The 26,657-nt window shown below is 42.0% G+C and overlaps 1 protein-coding gene across 1 annotated transcript in view; it reads right to left on the bottom strand.

Moving 5' to 3' along the window:
* CNTN1 (contactin 1) overlaps positions 1–14,625 on the bottom strand; it is a 159,023-nt gene extending 144,398 nt beyond the window's left edge. The window contains exon 1 of the mRNA XM_053405202.1: positions 14,362–14,625. The gene's annotated coding sequence lies outside the window, so the exon portion shown is untranslated. The remainder of the gene's footprint in view (positions 1–14,361) is intronic.
* Positions 14,626–26,657: the final 12,032 nt, after the last annotated feature.

Below are 26,657 nucleotides of genomic sequence, written 5' to 3'. Positions count from 1 at the left end.
TGGGAGTCCTTATGCTAATAGGACAACTTTGTTGTCTATTGGGCAAGTGATAAAGAACCTGTGGCCCCCACTGAACAGTTGATTTATCCATTGATTTTCACCAGCATGTTCATTTTATTTTCCTATAACCAGAATCTGATATGCAAGGCCCACAAGCAAATCTTTCAAGTATCAACAAAATTTCAGTAAAATTTAATTCACAAGTTCCAATGATCTAAAAGAATTTCAAAGAGAGACACCAGTGTGAAATTTCAAACTAGAACTTTTATTAGTTTTCCAATATACCCGCAATAATAGCTGAATTATAACAATATCAATGAATTCCCAAATTATACAATTATCAAAATGCCAATCAACTTCCACTTAATGCATTTTAGTTAAACTGGCTCCCTGCATGATGGTTTGGGTGCATTTCCGATTTTGTATCACTGCGCTCCATAATCTTAATGTTAGTTACATTTCAGGGATGAGGGTGGTGCTGTGGTCTAGGCCCTAGGCTCTGTGGTTTAGACCACAGCACCACCCGCGTCTCAGGCACCAAGTACACCAGGGCTAAAATGTATTGCCTTTCTCTCCAGCTTCCACAAGGGATAAGTTATTTCCTCTCTTCTACTATCTGACCCAGTTCTTATATGCAGCCAGAGTAGAAAATGACAAGCAGGTTGAAGAAAAAGCTGAGGAGAATCCTAACCTCACTGAGGCTGATTGGAAAAGGAAGCTATAGCACTTCTCCCCTTACATTGTTCTCCTCTGTGTATCACGCCTCACAATGAGATGGTATCTAAATCACCTGGGCCACGTTTTGGGGGCTGAATAGAATCATGCTGCAAGCCACCTGATTTTCATCCTGACATAAAGATCCCCTGGTGTGAGCAAGAACACCTGCCCTGATGTAAACAAGAGCACAGACATAGGTCATTATTTCAGGCATGCAAGAGAAAAGGGTAGATAAGAATTCAGTGCTAACAAAGTGACATGAGATAAGCAATTCGAAGGGTGTGACATACACACACTAAGATCCAAATCACTGTCAAGTTTTACCTTAACTTGTTAGACTAAACAGAACTACTCAAAATTAACTTCATGGAGATTTATGCTCAGAATGCCCAAAAGGTGTTTCTGCAAATAAACATACTTTAAAGATCCGATTGCTGGAAATTATGGGGATCAATTCCTAAGAGTGTGAAAACAACCTCAGGGCAAAAATTTTAACATACTGTACGATTCATTGGACAAACAGCAATTATGTAGCTTGAAGCAATTATGTGAAAAGGAAAGGTTTGTTTCCCTAAGTATTCACATTTTTGAACTGGGTTTTCTTAAAGCACCTCTCAGCTTTTAACAATGTAACTGCCTTAAAAAAATTTACTGTGTGTCCCCCCAAAACTTTGGGAGTGATGAGTTATTTATGTTCACTTAAGTATAAAACACCTTTTAAATAAGGCTTCTTGCTGCTAGGCAACAATGCCTGCTTGTAAAGTAGTGAGATTATGCAGCAGTCTTGCCACTTTCCTCAATTTATAAACAGAAAGCTGTTTAATTTATAAAATTAAAATAAGATACCCACATTTTCACAATTGAAAAACCTAACAGATAAAGTCCATTTAGGATTTACATAAATTTAAATAATTTTGTAGCCCTTCTGAATTCCATCTTTGTAAAAATATCAATTTGCTTTACTTTCCTAAGATTATTATTCAAATATCCATCTCACAGCTAAAACAATCCATAGGCCAATCCCATCTTTTTGCATACAATTTAGCTGGATGATAGGTCCCAAATAAACTCACAAAACAAGTAAATATAATGAATTTATAAATATATTTGATAAAATTATGGAAATTTATTCACTGCCATATCCAGCTCTCCTGTAAATCATTTTTGCTTAGGGGTGCCATTGTATAAAATTTGCTTGCTCCTTTTATAGACTGCAAATGTAAAGGACTATGGACATTTGTTTTGTAAGAATTCTATAGAAATAAAAATGGCAAACCACATTATTATCAGCTTCTCTCTCATAAAATTCAATCATGCAAATATTTAATCAGGGACATGTGAGATTACACCATTTGACAGTATCAGCAACAGCCAATGATGCCCTCAGGTTCTGATACATATTGACTTTTCTATTACTTTAGTGGCAGATATATGCAAAGCAGGACATTAGGAAAAAATGACCTACTTTTCAGATCTTATAGTCCCCACTTATTCCTTCTAGTGCTAACCTGAGATTTCTCTCTAGGGATAGATCACTGCCCAAAGAGCAGAAAAAGAAAACAAACACAATCCTCTCACTTTCAGCACGATAAACTCAATTATAACCCTGTGAAAAGAGCATCCATAGGCACACCACAAAGGACACCATCTGTCAAATACTGGCTATTTAGATAGCATCTCAGAGAGAAATTAAATAAAAGATTGCAGTATCCAATTCTGCAGTCCTTCATAACAAAGCAAAATCAACATTATAGAATGTTGATACTACAGATTATACTACAGATACAAATTACATCTAGTCGTACCTTTGGAAGTCAAACAGAATCCGTTCCAGAAGTCCATTCGACTTCCAAAACATTGGGAAACCAAAGTGTGGCTTCTGATTGGCTGCAGGAAGTTCCTGCAACCAATTGGAAGTCACAGAAGCCCTGTTGGGCGTTCAGCTTCCAAAAATAGTTTGCAAACCGGAACACTCACTTCTGGATTTGTGGCGTTCAGGAGCCAAAACGTTTGAGAACTAAGCGGTTCGAAAACCAAGGTGCGACTGTATTTCCAGACTGCAAAAGTTACGTACTGGTAAGCCATCTGGGGGAGGGAACACTGGTAAACCAAATTTTGGCTTACTGGGACAGTGCGAAAGTGTAGGGTACTAGAGAGGAGCTTACACATTTGTGCAGCCCCATTAGCCATTGTTTTGCTTACTATGTCATGAGAACCAGGCCACTGAATTTGTTTTCACTTAAACATCCGTCTGCTTCTTAACTCTGTTCCTGTGGGAAATCCCATCATTTCAGGCTTTTAAGTAGGTGCTGAAAACTTCCTTCCTTTCTCCTTGATGCTCTCTCATGATTTACAGATTTTAATTGAGCTGCTGAATTTTTCATGCTTTTATTTTTAACTCTTATTTTAATGTTATGGTTTTACTGGTCATTCACTTTAGAAAGTTCTATGCGTACGGGAATCAAACGCTCCCTTCTCCTGAAAGGAAGCAGCACCTTTTTGCATAGCCCCCATGATGAGACCTTGCTCTTGCCATTTTCATACTAGAGATAATATAATCATATCATCCAAATGACATACCCTGTAATTCAAGTTAGTAGAACCAAATGCAGCTTGTAAACAGATATACCGTAGATACCGAAGTTAAAGGAATTTAATCTCAGCTTTTCAAACTGGATAAGCAAGTCCCCAGTTACACTTCCTTTGCAACATAACAGCCCATTATAAACTTATAGGCAATATCAAATAGAGAATAGTTTGAAAAGAAAAAATGCAGTTTTGAACTTGATACAGTAGTCTAGTCACAAAAGCAGAAAGGGGTAAATATGTTTATTGCATTTAATGTTGTCTAGATCAGGCATCTTCAGCCTTTTCAAATTCAGGGCCCACTTTTAACCCAAACATGCATTTGGAAACCCATTTCTTAACCCTTTACCATATATTTGCATGGTAGTAGTTCTCCTGTTGTGAACTACAGGATCAGGCTGTGACCCATCAAATGAAGACCAGTGGTGTAGATGATTAACCACTATGCTCTTAGCATTGTGCTGCCTCCTCTTCCAACCTGCAGAAACAGCTTGCTGGGTGGGGCAGATCTGCTGTGCTAGCTTCCAGCAGATGAGTCACTGTTGCTTAGTGGGAGAGGCAGCAGGGAGGTTGATGTGGTGCAAATGCAACAGCAGGAGCACCAGACCTCCCCATCACCTTACCCCTCCCAGTAAGCAACAGCAACCCACCTGGTCATTACACTATCATAGCTACTTCCTCCCACCTGGAAAGCCTCTTCTGCCAACCTGGCAACTTCCCCCACCTTTCAGTTTTTCCCCACAAGGGGCTTTGTGTAATAGCACCTCTCAAGGTGTATGATATGTTTTGCCATTCATTCTTTACTGCTGCAAATCAAGAGCACTGACAGCTCCAGGTTTTCTGGGGCCCTTAGGAAGGACTCTTTCAGTGGGTGCACTTTCTAGAGTGAGCTTCTTCCTCTGAGCTCATTCATTTCTTCTATTCCTCTGAGCCCAGTCTGCACCACTGCCCAGAAAGAGCGGGCAAGATGAGCATAGGATGCTCTATTTCCATGATCTCAGAAAAAGTGTGAACAGCCAGAGAGCAATGGAGGAAGAGTGGGAGAGGAAGAGTTGGCCAGCTAGACTGGGGACCCGGGCAAGTGCCTAACAATGACAATCCCTGACACCAAGCCTGAACAAGAGAAAGTATTTTCAGTCCTTTCTTCTTTCAAAAACTACTTCTGAAAAGCTGCAGAGGCAACCACCCACTCCTCAGCTGGTGTGGATGAGCACATAAAGTTCTATGGCCTTATGGCTGTTTATATCTTCCCTTTACCCTTTGGGGGGGGGGGAAAGGACAAATTGATGCTTTTCCCAAAGAGGAAACACAACAAGAACTTGTCTCTCAAAGACAATATTGTAGTATGAGGCAAGGGAGTAATTTCCTTACCCGAATCCTCTGCCAATTCCCAAGTAGCATTACTTACAAGTCTTACTTCTTTGGGCATTTGAAGAGGAAGCACCTGCCAATTTCTACTGGGTAAATAAAAACAGCACAGAAATGCAGCTTTGTATAGGAAACTCAAATTATGGGAAACAGTTTTTAAGAACAGCAAAAGCCCCCAAAAGACACCAACAACCAACCCTCTTAAAAAATCACACGGGCACATATAGGATATTTACTGCAGAACATTGCCCTAATAGCTACAAAGAAACAATGTTCTAAAAAAGGATCCAAAATTAAATCTGTCTTTACCATTGGTAGTTAATAACTCAGTCACATTGAAAATTCATATTTAGCTACGACTATATGTTAGCAGAAATTAGTCCGCGTGGGGTTTTGTTTTGTTTTGTAAACCAACATTTATTTGTACTTTTCGGCAAATTTATAGTTGTCTCCAGCTTAGATAGACAGTTGCTGCTTTGCTTAGATAGCTTCAGCCACTCTGATTAATATAAGAAATGATTCCAGATCATGTCCTCTATCACAGTTAGGCTCAGGCATTTAAGGCAAAATATTCCTCCTGCTCTCCTCTGCCCTATACTATACTATACTATACTATACTATACTATACTATACTATACACTATACTAGTGGGAAACTTGTGGCCCTCCAAATGTCATTGGACCACAACTCCCATTTTCCCCTGATTGTGAGCTTCCCACAAACCCCTGGTCACTTTGTGGATGCTCAATTAGTTGCTTCTTTAGCATCTTCTTCCAGCAAGGCTCTTCTTATTTTCTGTGGGAATGTTGTGGATAGTAGGAGAGGATATATTGATTAAATATTATCCTTCCTCACTCATGCTAGTGAGTCAGTAGCAGAGTACATACCCCAATATATTGCAGGAAGCTAGTTAGTAGATTCGTTTGAATCTACTTAAGCAATCCATTCTGGCTTGTCCAGATTGGGTTTTGTTCCTGGTAAGTCCCCTTTGTTCCCTCTTAAAAAGAATAAAGACACAACAGTCTTCTTTAAAAGTAATAAAAAGTTTACTTATATTCAGTTCACAGAAGGTTCCCCGAAGGCAAACTTTAGCTTGTAGTTACAGAATAGAGTTTGAGTTCATGCCATATGAGGATTGAGCCCATGTGCTGCTGGCTGAGAGCCAGCAGACAGCAAAAGCATCGAGATCAAGAGTCAAAGAGGAAGATGGCTGCGTGACTGGCCCTTTTACAGGGTCTCACAGGGTCACACCCATCTACCTGATCACACGCAGGGGGAGGATGCTCCAGACCAGGTGTGACAGGAAGTCCTCCTGGCTGGAGTAACATCCCCCTTTGTGCCCACTCTGGGCAAACAGGAAGTGTTGTACTTGACTGCTTATGTTACATCCCACATTTTCCACCCAGCAGGGCCAATAAATCCTTCACTTAAATCCTCTCCTAGTGGGGCAAACAGCAATCTGAAGAGCTGTTGCCTGAACATGTGTTCAGCAATGTGTTCTAACACATTATATTTTATTTAATTGTTATTATTAGAATTATTTTTGATGGCACTTGTGGGTTACAATATTAAGTATAATTACAATGACGCACGTCCCTCTGATGGTCCAAGTAAACATGTTCATGACTGGGCAATTAATGCCTAAAGGAATGGCCAGACACTAATATTCTCTAAATGCTACCAATGAGAAATTTGAAAACCAACATTCCTAAGAGCTTTGGAAGCTAAATTTCCAAGGTTTCAGTGCAAGAAAATAGCCACCAGTCCAGCCTTCACTAACCTTGTACAGATATTGTGGCTGATAAGAGTTGCATTCAAAAACCTCTGGAGGATACCAGGTTGAGGAAGTCTAAACTATTGACTATGGACCTAATGTTAACCTCCATCTCTCATCTCTATCTTGCAACTGCCTGCCTAATTTACTTTCAGATGGATTTGAGGTGATAAAGGCAAGGTTGTAGTTCCTCCAATCAGCTCCTAGACTCTAAAACCTAAAACAACCATCATGTGCAAAACTCTTTAAAACTGTTCACAAACCCTGTTCTTATCCTGACTTACCATTTTGTTTGAAGGGTGTGAAAAAGGGAATAATTATCCAGCTGTGCACACTTAATGCTGATGTAATTCTAAATGGTAAATTGCAGCAACTCAGCACAGCAAACTACACTGACATTGGAGGCTTCTGTAGCAAGATTCATCAAGAGAAAACCTGTCAAGGAATAGAGCTCATCACTTCCTTTGAATTCTTCAGTATAATATGCCAACACAGTACAGGTTTGTACAGATGAACCACACTTAAGGAACAGGGTCAGCTGCTTGCAAAATTCCCAAGAACATTTGACAATGCAAGAGTATGAATGGAATTGAAACAGCTGTGCTGGATCACAAACCCCGGGCTGTTTCAGTTACAAACCTTTCTTTATGCTTTTAAACGTGTGCAGTATTCAGAGAAATGTGTAATATGTCCTCATTTCAAGTAGTATGCTTCAGTCACATTCAGTTTGCCTTTTGCTCCACCCCATCCTTATAATGAAGTACAGATCGGTCTCTCCATTTCTATTGCTTTGCTTATCACAATAATAAGGTTTTGAAAAGGAAAACATATATATTGTAAAGCAGAAACATTATAATAGGTTTGGTTTGGACTTCTGAAAGAGGAAAAATACCCTTAAAATCAGCTCATCCTTAAAAATGCAGACATGTATACATATTTACCCCTCATCATTAAAAATGCAGAGATCTAGACCAGGGGTCAGCAACCTTTTTCAGCCGTGGGCTGGTCCACTGTCCCTCAGACCATGTGGTGGGCCGGACCATATTTTGAAAAATAAATAAATGAACGAATTCCTATGCCCCACAAATAACCCAGAGATGCATTTTAAATAAAAGCACACATTCTACTCATGTATAAACACGCTGACTCCTGGACTGTCCGTGGGCCGGATTGAGAAGGCAATTGGGCTGCATCCGGCCCCCGGGCCTTAGGTTGCCTGCCCCTGATCTAGACGCACTGCTGAGTTCAGTGGCACTTACTCCCTAGTAAGTCTGTTTAGGATTACAACCTTAATGATCAGTTTCTCCTAAAGGCTATTCATTATGCAAATTCAATAAAACTCCCCTTGACATATGCTGCAATTTACAAGTCTACCCCAGTGTGTCCTTTATACAATTAAGAGCAGGTCACTACTATAGTTGCAAACATTTCTAATCTCTTATGGAATGTCATAATCTAGGGTTGCCATATTTCAAAAAGTGAAAACTGGACACACAAAAAAAGACATTTTTGAGCTATTTTTAAAAGAAAATTCACCAAAATCTAAACTTCTGACATGGGTTGCCATACATCCGGATCTTCCCGGACATTCCAACGATTTCTGCCCAGACACTGTTTCCGACAGCCAAATCCCGGCTATGTCCAGGAAATTCTGGGTGTATGGCAACCCTACATAATCTTCCACAGGAAGTTCATTGAAGGGAAAGGAAGATTGTAAGATTGCTAGATTGTCAACTGGCCTACCAGTTTCTAGATTGGTAACTGTATTGTTCAGTTGCAACAAATGATATACAGTGGTACCTCTGTTTACAAACGTAATCCATTTCGGATGTCCGTTCTAAAACCAAAACCATTATTAAACCGAGGTGTGCTTTCCTTAATGAGGCCTCCCGCTGCTGGTGTCCTTCCACTGTTCAGATTCCATTCTTAGACCAAGGCAAAGTTCTCAAACCGAGACACTATTTCCGGTTTTGCAAAGTTTGTAAACCCAATCCTTCTTAAACCGGACTGTTCTTAAACCGAGGTACCACTGTATTGTGATACCTTATACTTTTAAGTTCACAGCAAGCCTCTTAAAGGCAGTGGCACTCACTGGTGCTGACAGGGAGCACTACTTGCAAAGAGACAATTGGGAGTTCACTTTTTGCTCTGGGATGTAGCTGCCTCCATACCTGCTGCAACTCACAGGCTAAGCTTTCACACCTTGCAGATAAATATTATATAACTTACTACTGCACCAGATCAAACAGCAGCTACAGAAACACCTATAGATTCTGTTCATCCTACAGACATCCTACTTAGTAACTGTGAAGTTTTAAATTGCCAAGTGGCCAGACAAAAGCTATCGTATCCTCTTCCCATGCCTTCAAAAAAATCTATTTGATATGCAGAAATTGGCATGGACCTCTTTACAGCAGGGCAATAAACAGGGCCAGCCCAAGTCATTTTGGCACCTGAGACAAACCACAGAAAGGTGCCTTTCCCCACCAAGGGAAGAAGGAGTCAGTGAAGATCTACATCAGGAACAAAGTGAAAGGAGAGGGTCAAATCAACCTTACCTGATGGTTAGAGTGGAAATCGAAGACCATAAAGGGAGATTTGCCTAATAGCTATCTTAGGAAGCAGACAAATATGCTTTTATTTTCCCAAGCATTCATTTATTAAAATTATATGCTGATTTTATGATGTTTAATATTGCCATGGTCTTACTATATTTGTTTTATTTTTATTTATTTTTGAAGGGCAGAATATAAACTTTAAAAATAAAACCAGCCAAGGTTAAATAAAAATAAAGATGGAATGAAAGAGATTTGGCAAGAGGGCTCATACTATGACATGATACAGCTGTATCACACAAACAAAATATATCTGATATAGTTCTTAATTAATTGCAGAAAATAATGATAGTTTCAGAAGTAACCAGGATTGGAATACATAGGAACTATACATAAGAATACATTAACTGTATTTACAGGAAAGTGGGTGGAGTTATACATCAAGATCACAATTTGTGGTGAAGAAATAAAATCTGTTAGCGCAAGCAGAGATTATTTATTTAAGAGAAAAATGGCTCTAGTATCAGCAGCTCATTCAAAGTAAGTGCAAGAAGTAATGGCTCTGAGATGTCTATTTATAACTATTAAAAATGGAAAACCCAAGGAATTCCCTTGAAAGCTGTGGCAACAAAGCATTACATTAATGGAACTGCAAACACTAAATTAAAGCCATAAAATCTTCTACTCCTGTCTCATTTGGGAATATGAAAGAAGAATATTCTTGAAAAATACCAGAACCCATTTGGTTTGTGGTCTGAGAAGCCTAGTGGATCCCACAGGATCCCACCTTCTCTACAAAACAAGTTTAAGTCATCATAGTAGCATAGTATTTGTATGGTGCTTTAGAATATTCCAAACACACAACATGATTTTGTGTGATTGGTGACTGTTATGATCCCCAAACTGAGATTGAAAAAGGTCAAGGCTGGCCTTCCAAGACCACCAAGTGAGATGATGCTAAAGGCGATATCCAATTTAGGGGTTTATGGCTCATGCCCTGTGCTTCGCTTATTGTTACATCTAGATTTCAACTTCTCTAAACCTCAACAATATCCCTTTAGGCTTCAGCACTGAGCTCCATTAAATCTTGGAACCTTCCAAAATATCTAAGAGTCATTGGCTGTATGACTGAACACTTAAAACCCAAACTAGGTGGATCTTTTCGTTATCTGTTAATATTATGGGACTTTACAAGGGCAAATCCTTTTCACGCTTCTCTTTTTCCCGCCTCCACTTCATCTGGGCATCATAGCAAAACTAAGAACTTATTCTCCAAGTAGGTGACCTTTTAAGAATGATGTTCAGGGGGGCTAGCTATAAGATATTCAATGTTGATAACGCCTGAAGAAGTATGATAAAGAGTGTTAGACCTAGGATAAGAGGGGCCTAGGTTTAAATCTTACCAGATGTCCTTTTGGCATCTCCCATCCTATACTACCTCACAAAGCTGCTATAAGGGTAAAAACTCGGAGAAACTAATGTACAGTGGTACCTCGGGTTACAGACGCTTCAGGTTACAGACTCCACTAACCCAGAAATAGTACCTTGGGTTAAGAACTTTACCTCAAGATGAGAACAGAAATTGTGCGGCGGCAGCGTGAGGGCCCATTAGCTAAAGTGGTACCTCAGGTTAAGAACAGTTTCAGGTTAAGAACGGACCTCTGGAATGAATTAAGTTCTTAACCCGAGGTACCACTGTACGTCGTTCCGAGCGCAAGATACAAATGCAAAAGACAGAATGAGTTTTGTGGGAAGTTCCCTCTGAAACCATCTATCCCAGACAGGCTGTCATATGAGCAGAGAAGACACAGATTGGGATACTACTCCTTCCAAAATGCTCAGAAGTAATACCCAAGCAGTTATAGTAGTGTGCTCAGGAGAACCAACTCTCCCTCTAATCTCAATACAATCAAATCATGGTGCTGTGTGTGGGGTAGACTTGTGCTAGTGGGCCTAAAGTTACATGCAAAAACCACACTCTTGTATTCAGTGTTAATTAACACAATCAGAAAAAGTATAACACCTTAATTCCACATTCAAATCAGTTATGGTTAGACTCCCACCCCCAGTTTACGTATCTGCATGCACTGGAAGTGTGGAAGACAACTGCCATTCAGCTTCCATGCTTGCAAGTATACCAAGATGACTTTAAAAAATAGTTAACTTTCATTAAGCTATCATAGGTATGGCTCCTTGGAATGCTGGGTAAAGTATGTGGGCTTTTCTTTATGCTCAGGATCTATTTGCCATTTCATCCCTTTCTGTCCACTCAGATAGGTGACTAGTAAGGCCACCTTCCTTTCAACCAGTAGTTACAGTATTATTGACTTGTGCATAACCTTGCTTGTCCCTGTTCTGTACCTGGAGAATGCTACAGTCTTTATTATTAGCCACCCTGAGCAAAAATAAAATATTATTATTACTACTACTACTACTACTATTATTATTATTATTATTATACAGATGGATGGGGGAGGGGGTTAAAGGAATTGGTGCATTCATTCATTCATTTTATTTCTATCCCTTCTTTCCTCCAAGGAGTTCAACGTGGCGCACATGGTCCCCTCTCCCCATTTTATCTTCACAACAGCCTTATGAGGTAGGTTGGGCTAATAGAAAGTGATTTTGCTGATGGTCACCTAATAACTTCATGGCCGAGTGGGGCTTTGAACCCTGGTCTTTCAGGTCCTAGTCAAATACTCTAACCACTACACCTCACTGGCTGTCTTCATGAATGATCCTTCCTTATGGCTCTATGAGCTCTCATCCAATATAATGAATCCAAGGTGATCACTCTTACCCAACTTATTGGCAATTGCATAAATGGTCAAGATACGTAGGATTGCATTTTCAATGTTTGCTCATTTATGGGATTCATGTGTGTGCATTTTTTCTAGCTTGGATTGGAACATGTTCTGTTTACAGGGCTTCCAAGTTGCAGGACACATTATGCAGAAAATCAGAATTTCAAATAAACATCCGAAATGGGGTTTCCTTTTTTTAAAGAAATTGAAACACCCTCCCCCCCAAAAATTACTTGCATAATCCTGCTAACAAAGCATTCCCTTCATGTTTTTAAAATGGCATTTCATTTAATTATTTGCTGCATTTATATACCAGATTCCCGTCAAAGCAGTTTACAATTTTAAAACACCCAAACAAACGAAAGGTATAAAATGCAGAAGAGGTCCTCACCAGTGGACTGATGGTGGGAGGGAATCCCTGACCCAGGATTCCTTACTTCTTCCTTTTCTCAGGGCACACAAAAACCTTAAAGAGCCCTAGAGAATATTGGGTTTTCTGAGGTCATAACTGTATGTAGAAGACAGAACTTAGGAATTCCAGAGGAGAAAGGCAAAGAATAGCACATTGGCAACCAGCAGAAGAAGGCCCAGGTAAAGGACTCTGGATGTCCTAGTGCCTTCATATGAAAACAACAAGCTCTTGTGTGGCACAGTGTTTCTCCCCCTGTCTCTAAGGTCATCATTTACTGCTTCCAACCCTTAACAGCCCATGGTCTTGACTGGAGATGAAAACAGTAATTTGGAAAGGTTTTATACAGAAGCCATTTAAGCTTATTTCTACGTATTGCACTTATTTAGTATGAGTGTGGTGCAGCTGAAATTCAGCAGTAGCCGATTCTGGAAGCAATGTCTCTGTTCTCTCCAGCAGGTGTTACTATAATCAAGGTGAATTGCAACATATACACTGCAACGTTTGCACTAACTGGCAATTTTTAAAAGAGTAACAGTAAAAGTGTGTGGGGGGGAGAAAATAAATTCCATCCAAATGCAAATTGCAAATTATGTAAGACATATAAAACGTTGGACAAAAAAAAAGTGAGATAGAGACCAAACCTGCCTTCTGGAATGCAAGCAGCCTCTACACAAGATGCCTGCAGAACCACCACAGCAGTACCAAAATGGATGTGCGAATTACATTAATGCTGCATCATTCATTTATATACCAGAGGATATCATAGACATTAAAGAGAACTGCATCCCTTGTATTAGGCTCCTTCAACTCAACTATTTTTGTGCCAGCCCAGGCCAATTTTATGTAACAGGATTTTAAAAAATAAAGTTTATGTTGAATTATATGATCCAGTTCCTGCTTTGTATATGCAGCTCCTTTAGGGTTGAAATGTTAACAGCAGCAATGAGGATGTGTTGAAGATTCCCTTCAGGGATGGTAGCAATAACAATTCGAACAGCCCATTTCATCTGCCTTGTCACTCATTTTACCAATTTCTGTAATATGCCTTTCATTGTATCCTCTAACACTGGTTAACGAACCCTTTCATACCAACCTGCCTCCCATCAAACAAATATTGTCCCAATGGATCATTTCCTTACAGGGGTGAAAATCCTAAGCGAGTTTCCTGCTGGGTCTCCCCAGTAAACACTCCCCTGAGTTCAGACCTAGTAAATTAACAACTAATTAGGAATGCTTGTGTGAACATCACCCCCCCCCCCACTGAAAATGTCACCCCTGGGCGACATGGATCTTTTACGAGACCCAGCTTAAAGGATCTCCCCTCTCTTTTCTCCTTGGTGTTTCCCGGTCTGCAGCAGCAGATCGCCACAAGGTGCTCCTAAAAGCTGTGGCGCAATTGAGAAAACGGGAAAGCTCAGAAAGAAAGAAATAAAAATCATTCCTGCCATCTGCACCGGCAACATGGATTTGTTTTCCCCCCATCATCACAGCCCGTGCAAAAAAGGAAAAAGAAGCAGCAGCCAAATGCGTTACACCACTGAAGTGGCTGGAACTGGGAGGGTGGAATGGAAAGGTGAGAATCGCCTCTCTTTAACTTCTGATATTCCAAGACGGTGGGTTGGGAAGCGCGGGAGGTGGGGTGGGAAGCGGGGTGGGAGATACATTGGGGAAAGCAAGAGAAATATATTGGCCAACTACTTTGGATGAGGCAGCGTATAATCTCAGAGCAACGTCTTTCCCCCACCCCAAACCGGCTGCGTCCTTCCAGCCGAGCTAATTGCTCTGGGTATTGCAGTGCTGCTGCTGCTAAATCGAGCGGGCTGCTTGGGCTGCGGAGCTTCCCAGAGGAAACTTGCCTCATCCTTCTCTTGCGCGCGCGGCGGCAACTCGGCCAGGTTCTGCCTCCCCATAAGAGGGCGACTGAAAACGACCCATAAACCTGGGGACGCTTTTGGAGGCGCGCACATCTCCTTCCTCAGAGCGACACTCCCTCAGAAAAGCTCGCGGCAGCAGGCAGCAGCCCCCTCCCCCCAACCTATCCAGCCCCCCTCACTCCACTCGCCACCCCAGGGATGGATTTAAACACCCAACCCAGCTCTTCGAAATCTCCCTGGGTGCGGATGACAATAAGAAGCCAAGTCCTACCTGTGCGGGGACCGCGCTGCTGAGGGAAAAACGCGCGCGAGGTGCGGCGGGCGGGAGGGGGCTGCGCAGCTGGAGGTTTCCCGCGTACAGCCGCAAGCACCTGGGAGCGCCCTGCCCTGCTTGGCTTGGCTAGGCTTGGCTGCCTTGCCCCCTGCGCGCGCGCCCACCTCCCTCCCTTCTCAGCGAAGTCCACCCCCAAAAAACGCCTTGACAGTTGCCCGCCTTTGCCTGAGGGGGCTGTGGGCGAACCGAGCTGATTGGGGCAAGAGCGGGAGGGGGGCCGGGGGGCGGTGGCGGAGCGCGAGAGCGCCGGGCAGCGATTGGTCGCGGGTGATGTCACTCTCGAGCCTGGCAACGAGGGAAACGTTGCTGGGTCAGGGAAGGGCTTCGTCGGGTTGGGAAAGCGGCGGCAGCCTCACAGCTGCAAAGGAGCCGCGGGCGCGGAAGGAGGCGTGTGGCGGTGGCGGCGGCGGCGGCGGCCGGAGGGGGGGGGACACTCCGCGGCGACACCCCGGAGAACGACGAGGCGAGGCAAGCGGCGCTCGGCAGCGCCCGCCTATCTATTCGCGGTGACACATTACTGCAGGTGCAAAGGCGGCGCGCGGCAGCCTTGGCTCCGCCTCCCTGGCGCGGGCACAGACCCCTCGCACATGCCCAGTGCCAAATTGAAGCCCGACTGAAGCTCCTGCCCTACCCGGAGTTCCCTTGGCGCTCTCGCCTGCGCCAGTAGCTTCTAAGGATAAGGGCGAAAGGATGCTGCTGTCCGTGTAGGTGCTGCTGAGAGATTTTGAAACGAGGGTCCAGGGAGTGATGCTCAGCGGAACAGAAGATTTAGCAGCGGGATAACGAAGAAGGGTTGGTTATGTGGGGTGGGGGGAAGGCTTCAGGAGGTGAGAGCAGGGCCAGGCAAATGAGGATGCCCAGAGAAGAAAATAAGGTAAGTGTGGGTGAGTGGGAGTTAACCTGGCATATCATTATGCAACCACTCGGGAAAATTCCACAGTCTGCAGGAAAGTCCGGTTCCGCCCCATTCCCAACACACCCTACCCCTTCTAAGGAGAGGATTCCATGAGCCTGGGCAAAAATATATAATAGCATCAAGGCATTCCAGATTCTCTTCTCTTCCAGAGAAATGTATGCCCCTAGTGGCGCGCGCACACATACAGTCATAATACTAAACGCACATTTAGCATACAGGGGCGATTAAAAATAAATAAATGCAAACCCGCATTTAATGTGTGCTTTGCCCCACATTTGCGATCTGTAAGCTCCACTGACACCCAAACCAGTTAACCTTCTCTCAACCTTAGAAGGATTCAGAACCAGAACTCTTTTAATCATATCTAATTTGTACATTTTCATAACGTGGGTATTAAACGTGGTTTTCTTTCACCGTTTAGAAGTGGTCGATTTCAATAGAAAGACAGTAGCAACAACAGCAACATATAGGTTCAGATTCCATAGCTACCCTGTGGCAAGAGGGCTCTCTTCCCATGTCCTAGAGCAGGGATGGAGAACCCTGTGGCCCTCCAGATGTTGTTGGGACTCCAGCTCCCACAATTCCGGAGTCTGACTATTGGCAATGCTGGTTGGGGCTGATGGGAGATGGAGTTCAGCAAAATCTGGTAGATTAACCGCTCCATCCTAGAGAAACAGAGGTAGTAGCACTGCATGCTTCTAATTATTCTTTTGGAAATTTAGGGCTCACCTGTATTGTCTGACCCATTAAAACATTTATCTATATCAAATATGGTTGTGCCAAGGTATAAAATAAACACAGTTCGCTCATTCTTTGTACACAAGTTCTATACCCAGCCTCCAGTTACCACAAAAAAATGACTTGGATTCCAGTCCAAATCTTTTAGATATCAAAATGAGCCAGACATGCAAGGTTCGCTTTTTGCATTCACTCCCTGAATCCAGCCATTGCACTGCCATAGAAGTATATCTGGTGCTTGGGAGTGGTGACAAAAGTATATCCAGGGATCTGGCTTAAGATTTGAGAATAGTACATGGCCATGACTCCCCCCCCCCAACTTCAGCATACTTCTAGCTTGCACATCCAAAAATTTTGTCCTCCAGATTTTGGCTGTCTCTTGCAAGCCTACTGATTCGGAATGCACAGACTTCACACATATTCACATTCACCATACATTCACTTATTTTGTGTTCTCTCTCAAGAAGGAACTTTTGGGAAGGGAGGAGGCTGTTCTTTGCTCTTGGTATCCCTTCCTGATATTTCTTTTATTTGTAACTTTGTTTGCAGTCTTAAGAACATAAGAACCACCTTCTGGATCAGGATAATGGCCCATCTAGTCCAGCATCTTGTTCTGACAGTGGCTAACCAGATGCCTATAGGAAACCCATAAGCAGGACCTGAGCAAAAGAGCACTATCCCCACTTGCCATTCCCAGCAATTGGCAGTTAGAGACATGTTGCCTCTGACAGTGGAGACAGCACAGCCATTGTGGCCAGTCTTCCCTTCCTGACCTATTCCGCACCATCCAATTCCATTACTGAGTCATTCCATCGACTTTACCCGACTTAAAACACTCCTACATCTCCCACCATATGAATGGATGATATGGATTTCACACAGTGCAATAATCCAAATGTGACCTCAATCCCTTTCATTGACTAGGTTCTTGAATCTGCATTATAAGCTATGTGCCTCTTAGAAATATAACGTGCATAGGCAAAACCAAATTTGATTCCAAATTCCCCAAAGAAAACGTAACCGAACTGTTTACAAAAAACGAATCCATACTTTTTCATATCCGCAGAATTTGATTGTGCCACAAACCCCCAACTTCAATTAAATTACCAAATCATGAAGCAAGCAACAAGCAAACCCCAGACTGAAATGGTGCCAAGAAATGACCAAACCGCCTTTCACAAATGTGCTTGAAGTAGAATCTTTTGTCCTATTTTATTGCTTTGTAAATGGGAAAGCTATCACTGATTTTTTGCCAAACCATTTACCCTTTCTGATTTGTAGTGAGAGGAGTTTTTTTTAATAGCCAGTGACTTCTGTAAGCCTTGTGCACATCTCTGTAAATTTCTCTGTGGAAGTGCAGCCCTGAAGCACAGCTGTAACTTCTTGATTGTGAATGTGCCAACTAATGTGTGGAGATATGCAAGTGTGGAAGTTTATTCTGCAGCAAAATGTTCACTGTGGGCATGCATGTTACAGGCAAAGAGAAGGTGGAAAATAATGGGTGTGTACTTTCACAGAAGCACCAAAGCATAGCACACACAAAAATGCTCCCTCCACTGGTTTTTAGATGAAAACTTTAAGGTAGGTGTTTTCTGAAAGAGTGCCTCCTGTTTTCCCCTTCAAATATTCCAGGAAAGTGGTCACTTTCTGTAGACTGTGTCATACCTAAGCCAATATAATAATTATAATATAATATAATATAATATAATATAATATAATATAATATAATATAATTAATATAATTAATATAATATAATATAATATAATATAATATAATATAATGAATGTGGAACATTTTCTGTGAATGTTCTGCAGTGGGAAGATTTCATTGCCAGGACTTAAGATGGCTGACACAAATATTATAAGGCTGGTATCTCCCCCCTCCTTTTTTTGCTACCACTTGTGTGACAGTGACTTTCTCTGCACTGCGTACTATCATGCCTCCCTCCCAATCTGTTAGCATAACCCAAACAGTTTCTCCGTCTCTTCAGAGTGAGGACTAGTTCGAGAAGCACAAAAGGCACACAAGCAGGCAACACACAGTGCATTGTGTGCTCAGAATAATGATCTGCCATTTACAATATACGTCATGCCCACACTGCACTCCAGCTATTTCTGCAGAGATCGCTGTAATTCTATAGACAATTATGGACAGAGACCACATGCCACCCTCATGCATATTTTAGAGTGCACTTACTTGTCTGCTAGGAAGGATCCTGAAAGGAGTAGATGCAGTCCATTGAGAGGCGAGTCCTGCATAGGGAACATGTGGATCTGTCTATCCAGCACTAGCTGGAGGACAGCAGCTCAAAGCAGTAACCTTTTTACACATCCTATACCAAATCTATTCACATGCTCCACTCCACATGAGATGGGAAAGGGGGTCATATGCTTCTTCTCCCTTTTTTACTGGGGAAAAAAAAACAGAGACACAAGCCAGCAGTTGCTTTATTCATGCCACACAATCACTGCAATCTTCCAGAGGATTAATAAGATTAGAAGCCCCTATTGTTTCGCTAATGGTTGTTTATTTGAAAGGGGGACTTTGCTTGTAAACAGGGAGACAGAGCCATGTGTTACTCTTCCTCCTTGGGCAGGCAGTCATTCCTCTTAAGTGTAGATAATACATGTTGAAACAATTAATATTCTTTGTGACTTTGCTTTGAAGGTCAGATCTGATATATATATATTGCCTTTTTGTGGCAGGGACGTGGGTGGTGCTGTGGGTTAAATCACAGAGCCTAGGACTTGCCGATCAGAAGGTCGGTGGTTTGAATCCCCATGATAGGGTGAGCTCCCATTGCTCGGTCCCTGCTCCTGCCAACCTAGCAGTTTGAAAGCACATCAAAGTGCAAGTAGATAAATAGGTACCACTCTGGCAGGAAGGTAAACAGCGTTTCCGTGCGCTGCTCTGGTTCGCCAGAAGCGGCTTAGTCATGCTGGCCACATGACCCGGAAGCTGTACGCCGGCTCCCTTGGCCAATAAAGCGAGATGAGCACCGCAACCCCAGAGTCATCCGTGACTGGACCTAATGGTCAGGTGTCCCTTTACCTTTACCTTTATACTGCTACAAGAGAGGGGGTAACGGCAGGTTGCACTAAAAAAATAAGAACGTAGGACAAGCTGGCTGGATCAGGACAATGGCCCATCCACTCCAGCATTATTCTCACAGTGGCCAACCAGATGCCTGTGGGAAGCTTGTGAAGTGGACATAAGCACAAGAGATAAACAGTGCAACCATATTGTTATGAGTTGTATGCCTGTGCCCCTTTTTAATTCCTGGATCCAGCACCGATTCAATTCCTGGAACAGCCAGGCTGTCTTCCTGGTGAGGTAATGGGCCATTATGGTAAGAAAGGAAGTGGCTCTGTGTCCTCACGGCAAATGGGTTCCACCCCTCCCTTCCTTCAACTCAACTGGTATTTAGAAAGACAGAGACCAGAGCTGTGAGCTAGAAGGCAGAAGCAAGGCTGCAGGCTGGGCAGTTGCAAAACAAAGCCATGCCCGATTTCTGCTGGATTCCAAGGCTGTGTCTATGGGAGAAGCAAGGCTCTCTTGGGATGCTGATGCTATGAGCCCCTCCATCGCAGGTTTAGGGTGTGTGTGTGTGTGTAAAAATAAGCCATATAGCCTAAAGACACCACAGTCTCCGTTGTCCCTCATTCTGAGGAAACCAAACCCTGGGTAAGTGCCTGGAACCCCTGGAATCTCACACCCTTCGGAGAGTGGGGTGGCATGCAGCAATATGCATGTTTACTCAGAATTATGCCCTGCCAAGTTCAGTGGGTATTAGATTCCAGCCTTATTGCCTTTTCAAATCAGTAGAAGAGATGCAAAATACAAATGCAAATAATAAAAGGCTTAAATCTGGAAACATTGACCAGTCTCATTCCTTATTAGCATAAGTCAAGACAACTTTGATTCTGCCCTTGCTATAAATCTTTTTATTTTATTTAAATGCAGGCTTTTGATCTACTGAAACATACATCGGATAGTAAGTTAAATAACTGGGACACATCCAAAACAGGCAACCAATTAGATGTTTGACTAAATGAGTCTGCTATTTTAGCAGCTGCCCTTGTCTGTAAACATTGCAAGCAAACATTTCATTATTTGAAAACTGCTTGGTTTCCTTAAAAGTACTATCACGACATGTTCTTACCTAGGCAGATGACGACATCTAAAATGCCCTCTTCTGTTGCAACATTATGCACATATTTGTAAGATTCATATTTTGTTATGTATTCAAAAGCTTCATGGACTATGACATACAGGCAGACTAAGATAAAAGAACACTGTATGCACAAAACATTTCCGCCCACTTTCTGTTCTGGATGAAACTGCTCTTGCTACAAGGGGAACATATGAAGATAGTTTATACTGGCTCATCTTGACCAGTACTGTCGCTGTAACTCACAGGAGCTCTCCAAGGTCTTAGAAAGAGGTATTTCCATCCTTGGTACCTGGAATCCTTCTCATTAGAAAAACTCGGGATTGAGCAGATGACCTTCTGCATTCAGGATAGTCTTTAGCACATACCCCTCAGGGCTTCCTCTGAGACAGCATGTAACTGATAAGAAAAGAAAAACCAAAACCATCCAAAAAGGGGGGGGGAGGTTCCTTTGGGGTCCTCAGGGAGTTTATCCTTATTGCTGACAGAATCTACTAATGAGTTCCAAGGAAGCCAATTCAATTGGATTCCAGGTTTGGTTTGAAAAATATATATGGGAGAATCAAACTTATTAAAAAATTGCTAGAAGGCATCATTGCTTGTTTGCACCATCTACCTGCACACAGCACTTTGGAAATGTGTGGTCTGCAGAGAGCTGGCTGGCCACATAGTGATGACACTTTACATCCAACTGTTAAATTCCATTAAGGGGAAGTTTAAAATGTCCCCTGAACATACCCCGCCCCCCCAGCATCATTCTTTAGCATGTGAGCAATTAAAGTAATTGCCATGGAGATGCCGATGATCGTGAAAGTCTGCAGAAGTGTTCCTCAGCGGACGCGGACCTCTCTGTTAAGATGTAGGTCACGCTCCCAAGTGTGATCTCCTGCCCCCTCTCCAGTGTAACCAATTTCTTCCAATCAGCAGATAAAGACTTCTTTCATTCGGGATGCTTTGCTGGCAGAAGTTCATTGAAGCCTAATAAAATCTGCATTTAAAGTGTGATCGAAATGGAATTTGCCATGCTATATATAGAGCAGAGTTGTGAACTTGTGACCTTTCAAATGATGCTAACTCAAATTCCCATCAGCTCCAGCCAGCGTGGTCAATGGTGGAAGGAATGGGAAACATCTGGGGGGCACCAGGTTGTTCTGATGCAGCAGGGGTCTTTATCTTAGGTCCTTTTTTTCCAGGCACTTTCCCCAGCCCAAATATGTTTCTCGTCCACTGACCAGATGCATTCTATGCAATTAAAAAAGAACAGTGCATATGCACTCCATCATGGCTACAGGAATATGAGTGATTGTTTACAGTAACAGACACTTTACAGTAAAGCACATGAGGTGCACTTGTCAAATCTCTTAGAGTATGACGCATTTTATTGGACTAATTCTACTTCTGTTATGCCCATCTGCTTACTGACTAGAACAGGCACACAACTCTTACAAAGCTTATCATTTTATGGTTCCTGGAAAGAATTTTGAAAGTGTGGTTTCACTTGCAGCATCATGTCTTACACTTTATCACATGATTATGTATGTTGGCATTTCGAAACCTTTACATACGATCTTTCAGAATACTGCAAATGGGGTGTAAACCTTAAAAAGCCAAGACATCTGTACCACTGATACTGAGTTCTGCTGATTCACTGCCACAAGATGCTTGCTACTTAGTTATAGCTCTGCGTTTCTCATACAGAGTCCAGAGTAGCTCACAACACTTAAAAAGCAACATTAAAAACAAAGTTGTAACAGTATCTGTTGCAAAATAACGTAACTGCAACATTTCACACAGATAAATAGGCCCACTGCTGATATACTCTGAAGGGCCTGCAGAAATTGGACTTCAGCTGTCTCCTGACTAAATATAAAGTGGGAAACAGCTGAACCTTAACTTGGAGGGAGTTCCACAAATGTGGTGCTGCCACTGAGAAGGCCCTGCTATATGGTGTTTCACAGCCCCAGAAGCAGGGCAACCCCAAAAAGTCTCAAACTCTGGATTGGTTGGTAATACATTCAGTACTCCTTCAAGTACTTGGGTCCTAAGGCCTTAAGGACTTTCTACACTAGCACCAACAACTTGAAGTACAAGTGCACAACTGTACAAGTTCCCTTAGGATCCATATAATATGATATCACCTCACTGCTCCAAACAACAAATTCCATAGCAGCTGCAGATTCCATGATGCATTCATTTTTATTATTAAATTTCTATCCCACCCCTCCTACAAAGGGAGCCCAGCATAGCCCCACATAGAGCCCATTGCAACAGTCCAACTTGGAGGTTATCAGAGCATTGACTACTTGGATGGTTTCAAAGGGGCAAATTCATTTAGGATAGGACTGTCTATGACTACTGGAAACAACGGCTGTATATTAACTCTAAGTTCAGAAGCAGTATTCCTTTGACTACTTGTTCCTGCAGAATACAGAGGGTGAAGAGGGTGCTGTTATACTCATATTCTAATCATTGTGGGCATGAGGTGGTCTAGGATGCTGTACTGTGGGCTGGAATAGCAAATAGAAACTCTACTCTGAGACCAGAGTTCTGTTGTTCTGGCATCATAGTATAGCATCAGAGCACATGCATAAAGCCCAAATTCCATCTTTGCTGTCTCTTATGGAATGGAACAGGGTTGATAAAGATTGGCAGAGAAGCCACTGCCTGCTCAGATAGAGGCAGTCAACATCATGCCCTCCAGATGTTTTAGACAGCATATCCCATCTGCTCCAGCTGGCATTGCCAGTGGTCAGGGGTGATAGAAGTTGCATTTCAAAACATCTGGAGGGCACCATGTTATTAACCCTGGACTAGAAATTTGGAAAGATTCTGGCTGTGTTTTTAATTAACATATAAGAACTGACAAAAAAACCCCACAATATATTGTTGCAGTGCACATTTGACTATAAGAACATCTGTTACTGAAATCTGAATCATTTGTTAACTGGAATTTGGTGCTTTGGTTTTTTACTTCTGATTTTCCAGGAATACCGTTTCCCAGAATTACACCCCCCCCACGAACAACTCGTGTTCTTTGTTGTTTATTTAGTTGTCGAAGAATAAACTTTTTTAAAAAAAGATATTTATTAAGATTTTCACCATAATATAATAAAAAATCAAAAAAGAGAAAAAACAAAAAAAGTTTAAAAACACATAAAGTTCACAATCCTTATTTTCTATAACATATTTTCCTGACTTCCCCACACCTCTCCCTCTTGTATTACAGTTCAGATTGTTGGTTCAACAAGTTCTTGTCCCTATTTTTAAACCTTTTTATATTTAGTTCTTTTTTTAAAAAAAACCAATTTTGCCTTATAGACTTCATATTTATACATCATTGCTTATTCTTTAAACCTTTTTCTAAAGTCGGCCTAAATTCCCTTCCACGATTTCCCCAATTTTCATACAAATATCCAAACAAAATAAAAACAGAACAGGTTAAATTATACACCCTTTGGATTCCCAAACTCCACCCCCCCTTTCCCGGTTTCAATCCCCAACAAACGTCCATCAGTCCATCTACTATCAGCCTGGAGATCTCACGTCCGAGGCTCTTAATTCTCTCTCAATTCCTCTCTGACGGTTTTTTTTATAGTCCTTGGTATTAAACACCAAATCTCGGAGAAGCTCTAGTCCAATAAGATCCATGTTTCCTCCAGCCAGACCTCCATATTTAAAAGTGGAGCCTGAATCTTGTTTCTTAATCCTTTCAAGTCCAAATGTCCCCAAAGCTCCACCTTCCACCTTAATCAAATTTGTAATCCTTAGGTCTTCAGATCTCCACATAAGGAGATACCTCCATTTTTCAGTTCCCAATTCAAACCAGATTTTCATCATCGAGTTCTTATTTTCCTTTGTAGCCATCGTGTCAGGCCTCTGGCCTTCCTTTATCTTTGACAACATTGCAGCTCCTCCTTCCTTTTCCTCAGGAACAACATATACCTCTTTCCCCTCACTCTCAAATCTCTCAAGTTTCTCTTCTTGGCCAGCTGCATAAGCTTCCTGAGTCGAATCCTTATCAAATTCAATGAATTTGTTTACTGTTAAGTCCAGAGTTGCAACATTTGTAGCCAAAACATCAACTTGGCCTTGTAGCTTTCCCAAGAGAACAAAAACTCTGTCCAACTTAGCTTGAATTTCCCCTCCTTCAGCCATTCTTGTAATGTCCCAAAACCCCCTCTAGAGGGATTTTGGTTACTTAGTATTCCTTCCAGTTCAATCCCAAAATCAAATTAGTTTGTATCAGTTCTTCCTTATTTTCGACAAAATATAATCAAATTGTCACAGATATAGCCAGCAGAAGCAGTAGAAACAAAGTTCCCTTTTTCCGTCTTGACAGCTAGTTTGACAGCTGTCAAAATCTTCAATACCTTTCCAACAGGCTCTCTCGCGGATCACTCCCGGGTCTGAGGGGGGGTGGTACCTCAGCTCCCAAAATTAGCTCTTATCCTCCAGTACAATTACTTGTAGTGCCAAATCGTGAAATTAGTATCTTTTGCCCAATAAAGAGAAGGAATTCTCATGACCTTAGTTAGCAGGTCCTTGTTTTGGATTGTTTACAAGACGGGGAGACGGACTTCCTGTTTACGCCTTCCCCGATCGTGCCTAATTCAAAGAAAATTTTCTTTGCAAATCCAAATTCCGTACTACTCACAGGTTGTTGTTTTGAGGTCCAATTTACAAGAAGAAGTCAGCGCTCTCCGGCCATGGCAACGCGGCTTCACTCCGCAGGAGAAGCAGTCGACTCTCAGCACCGCGCCACTCACCCCGTCCCCCGTTCCGTAGCCTTTAAAAAGGCTCCTTCGTGGGTCGGGGGGGCGCTAATGGTGCCCGCCGAGTCCCCAGGTTCACAGGCTTCACCGCCTGTGATTTCTAAGGGTCCCCGCGTCGCCGCCGCGGTAAGACCCCACTCCTACGGAGCCGATTCCCTCCGGAGCTCGGAGGGAATCCGCCATTAGCCGATGGCGCTAACCCGGAAGTCTGAAGAATAAACTTAACCCAGAACATTAGTCCATTTTATTTATCTTATTTTGAACTTTATTAAGTAATCAAAATATTTTACAGCAGAACAAAACTCAGCTGGTGACTTGCTGTAAAGATGTATAGTGCATGCTTGGAGATTCAATCTACAGCCAGACAAGAAAATAAGATTATTGTTGTCACAGGAAATGAGAGCACAAGTAACCATGGATATTGGTACATAATAAACTTGTAAAATGTAGGACTTTGAAATAAAACATGAAGGGAAAAGTCTGTTGTTGTTTTTTTAAAAAAATCAAAACTCTGAAGAACTATGAACAGCAAGTGCTAATTCTCAGCTGACTCAGGAAGTGAAAATATTACACAGATTGTGGCTATCCTCTTGTTAAGATGTAAAGTTGTAAACAACAACACAGTCACATATGCTGTGTCGCATGTGCATATGAGCAAATGAATATAGATTTATCAGAACTATAGGAATATCTGAATATTTATATCCTCACTTGGTGTGGGCAGAATGTGGAAAGAAGAGTGATGTACTTCAATTTTTATTATTACTTTTTACTATTTTAAATTTGTAGGTAAAATAGTAAGGAGTCAAAAGTAAAAGAACAAAAGCAAGTATAGAAATATATATATATATTAGGAGAGAGAGAGGCTGAGAATTGTACTTCATAGAATCATAGAACTGTAGAGTTGGAAGAGACCATGAGGACGAATCTTTTGCGAAACATGGGGCTCTAACCCACAGTCCTGACACTCAAGTCATAATAATAAATGCAGATAACAGGAGAATAAGTAAGATCAAACTAAATTAAAATAAGGGAAGATTTGCTGAACAAATGATTAGAAATTGGAATACAGAAAAGGGAGGCATGAGGAAGTCGGAGAAGTAAGGTATAAGAGAATAAGATATGAAATTGTACTTGTTTTTTCTTTTATGTTTGTTTGTTGTGTTTACTGTATTGTATTGTTATGTTTTTGTTGTTATAAAAAAAAAACCCTTTAATAAAAAAAAATTATATAAAAAAAATGCAGATAACATCCTCAGGGTGGGGATGGAGCTGACAATTATTAGTATTGAAACTGGAGGGAGAAGAAACTTAATGCTTTCCTCTTCTATTGTGGTCCTGAGGGGATTGCCTTGGCATCAGAGATTCTGTACAGTGGTAGGTAAAGGTAAAGGGACCCCTGACCATTAGGTCCAGTCACGGCCGACTCTGGGGTTGCGGCGCTCATCTTGCTTTATTGGCTGAGGGAGCCGGTGTACAGCTTCCAGGTCACGTGGCCAGCATGACTAAGCCACCTCGGGTTAAATACGCTTCAGGTTACATATGCTTTAGGTTACAGACTCCGCTAACCCAGAAATAGTACCTCGGGTTAAGAACTTTGCTTCAGGATGAGAACAAAAATCACGCGGCGGTGGC

Source organism: Podarcis raffonei, chromosome 10 (genome assembly GCF_027172205.1).
Source record: "Podarcis raffonei isolate rPodRaf1 chromosome 10, rPodRaf1.pri, whole genome shotgun sequence".
Taxonomy (NCBI): domain Eukaryota; kingdom Metazoa; phylum Chordata; class Lepidosauria; order Squamata; family Lacertidae; genus Podarcis; species Podarcis raffonei.
This window is presented reverse-complemented; position numbering and strand designations above follow the sequence as displayed.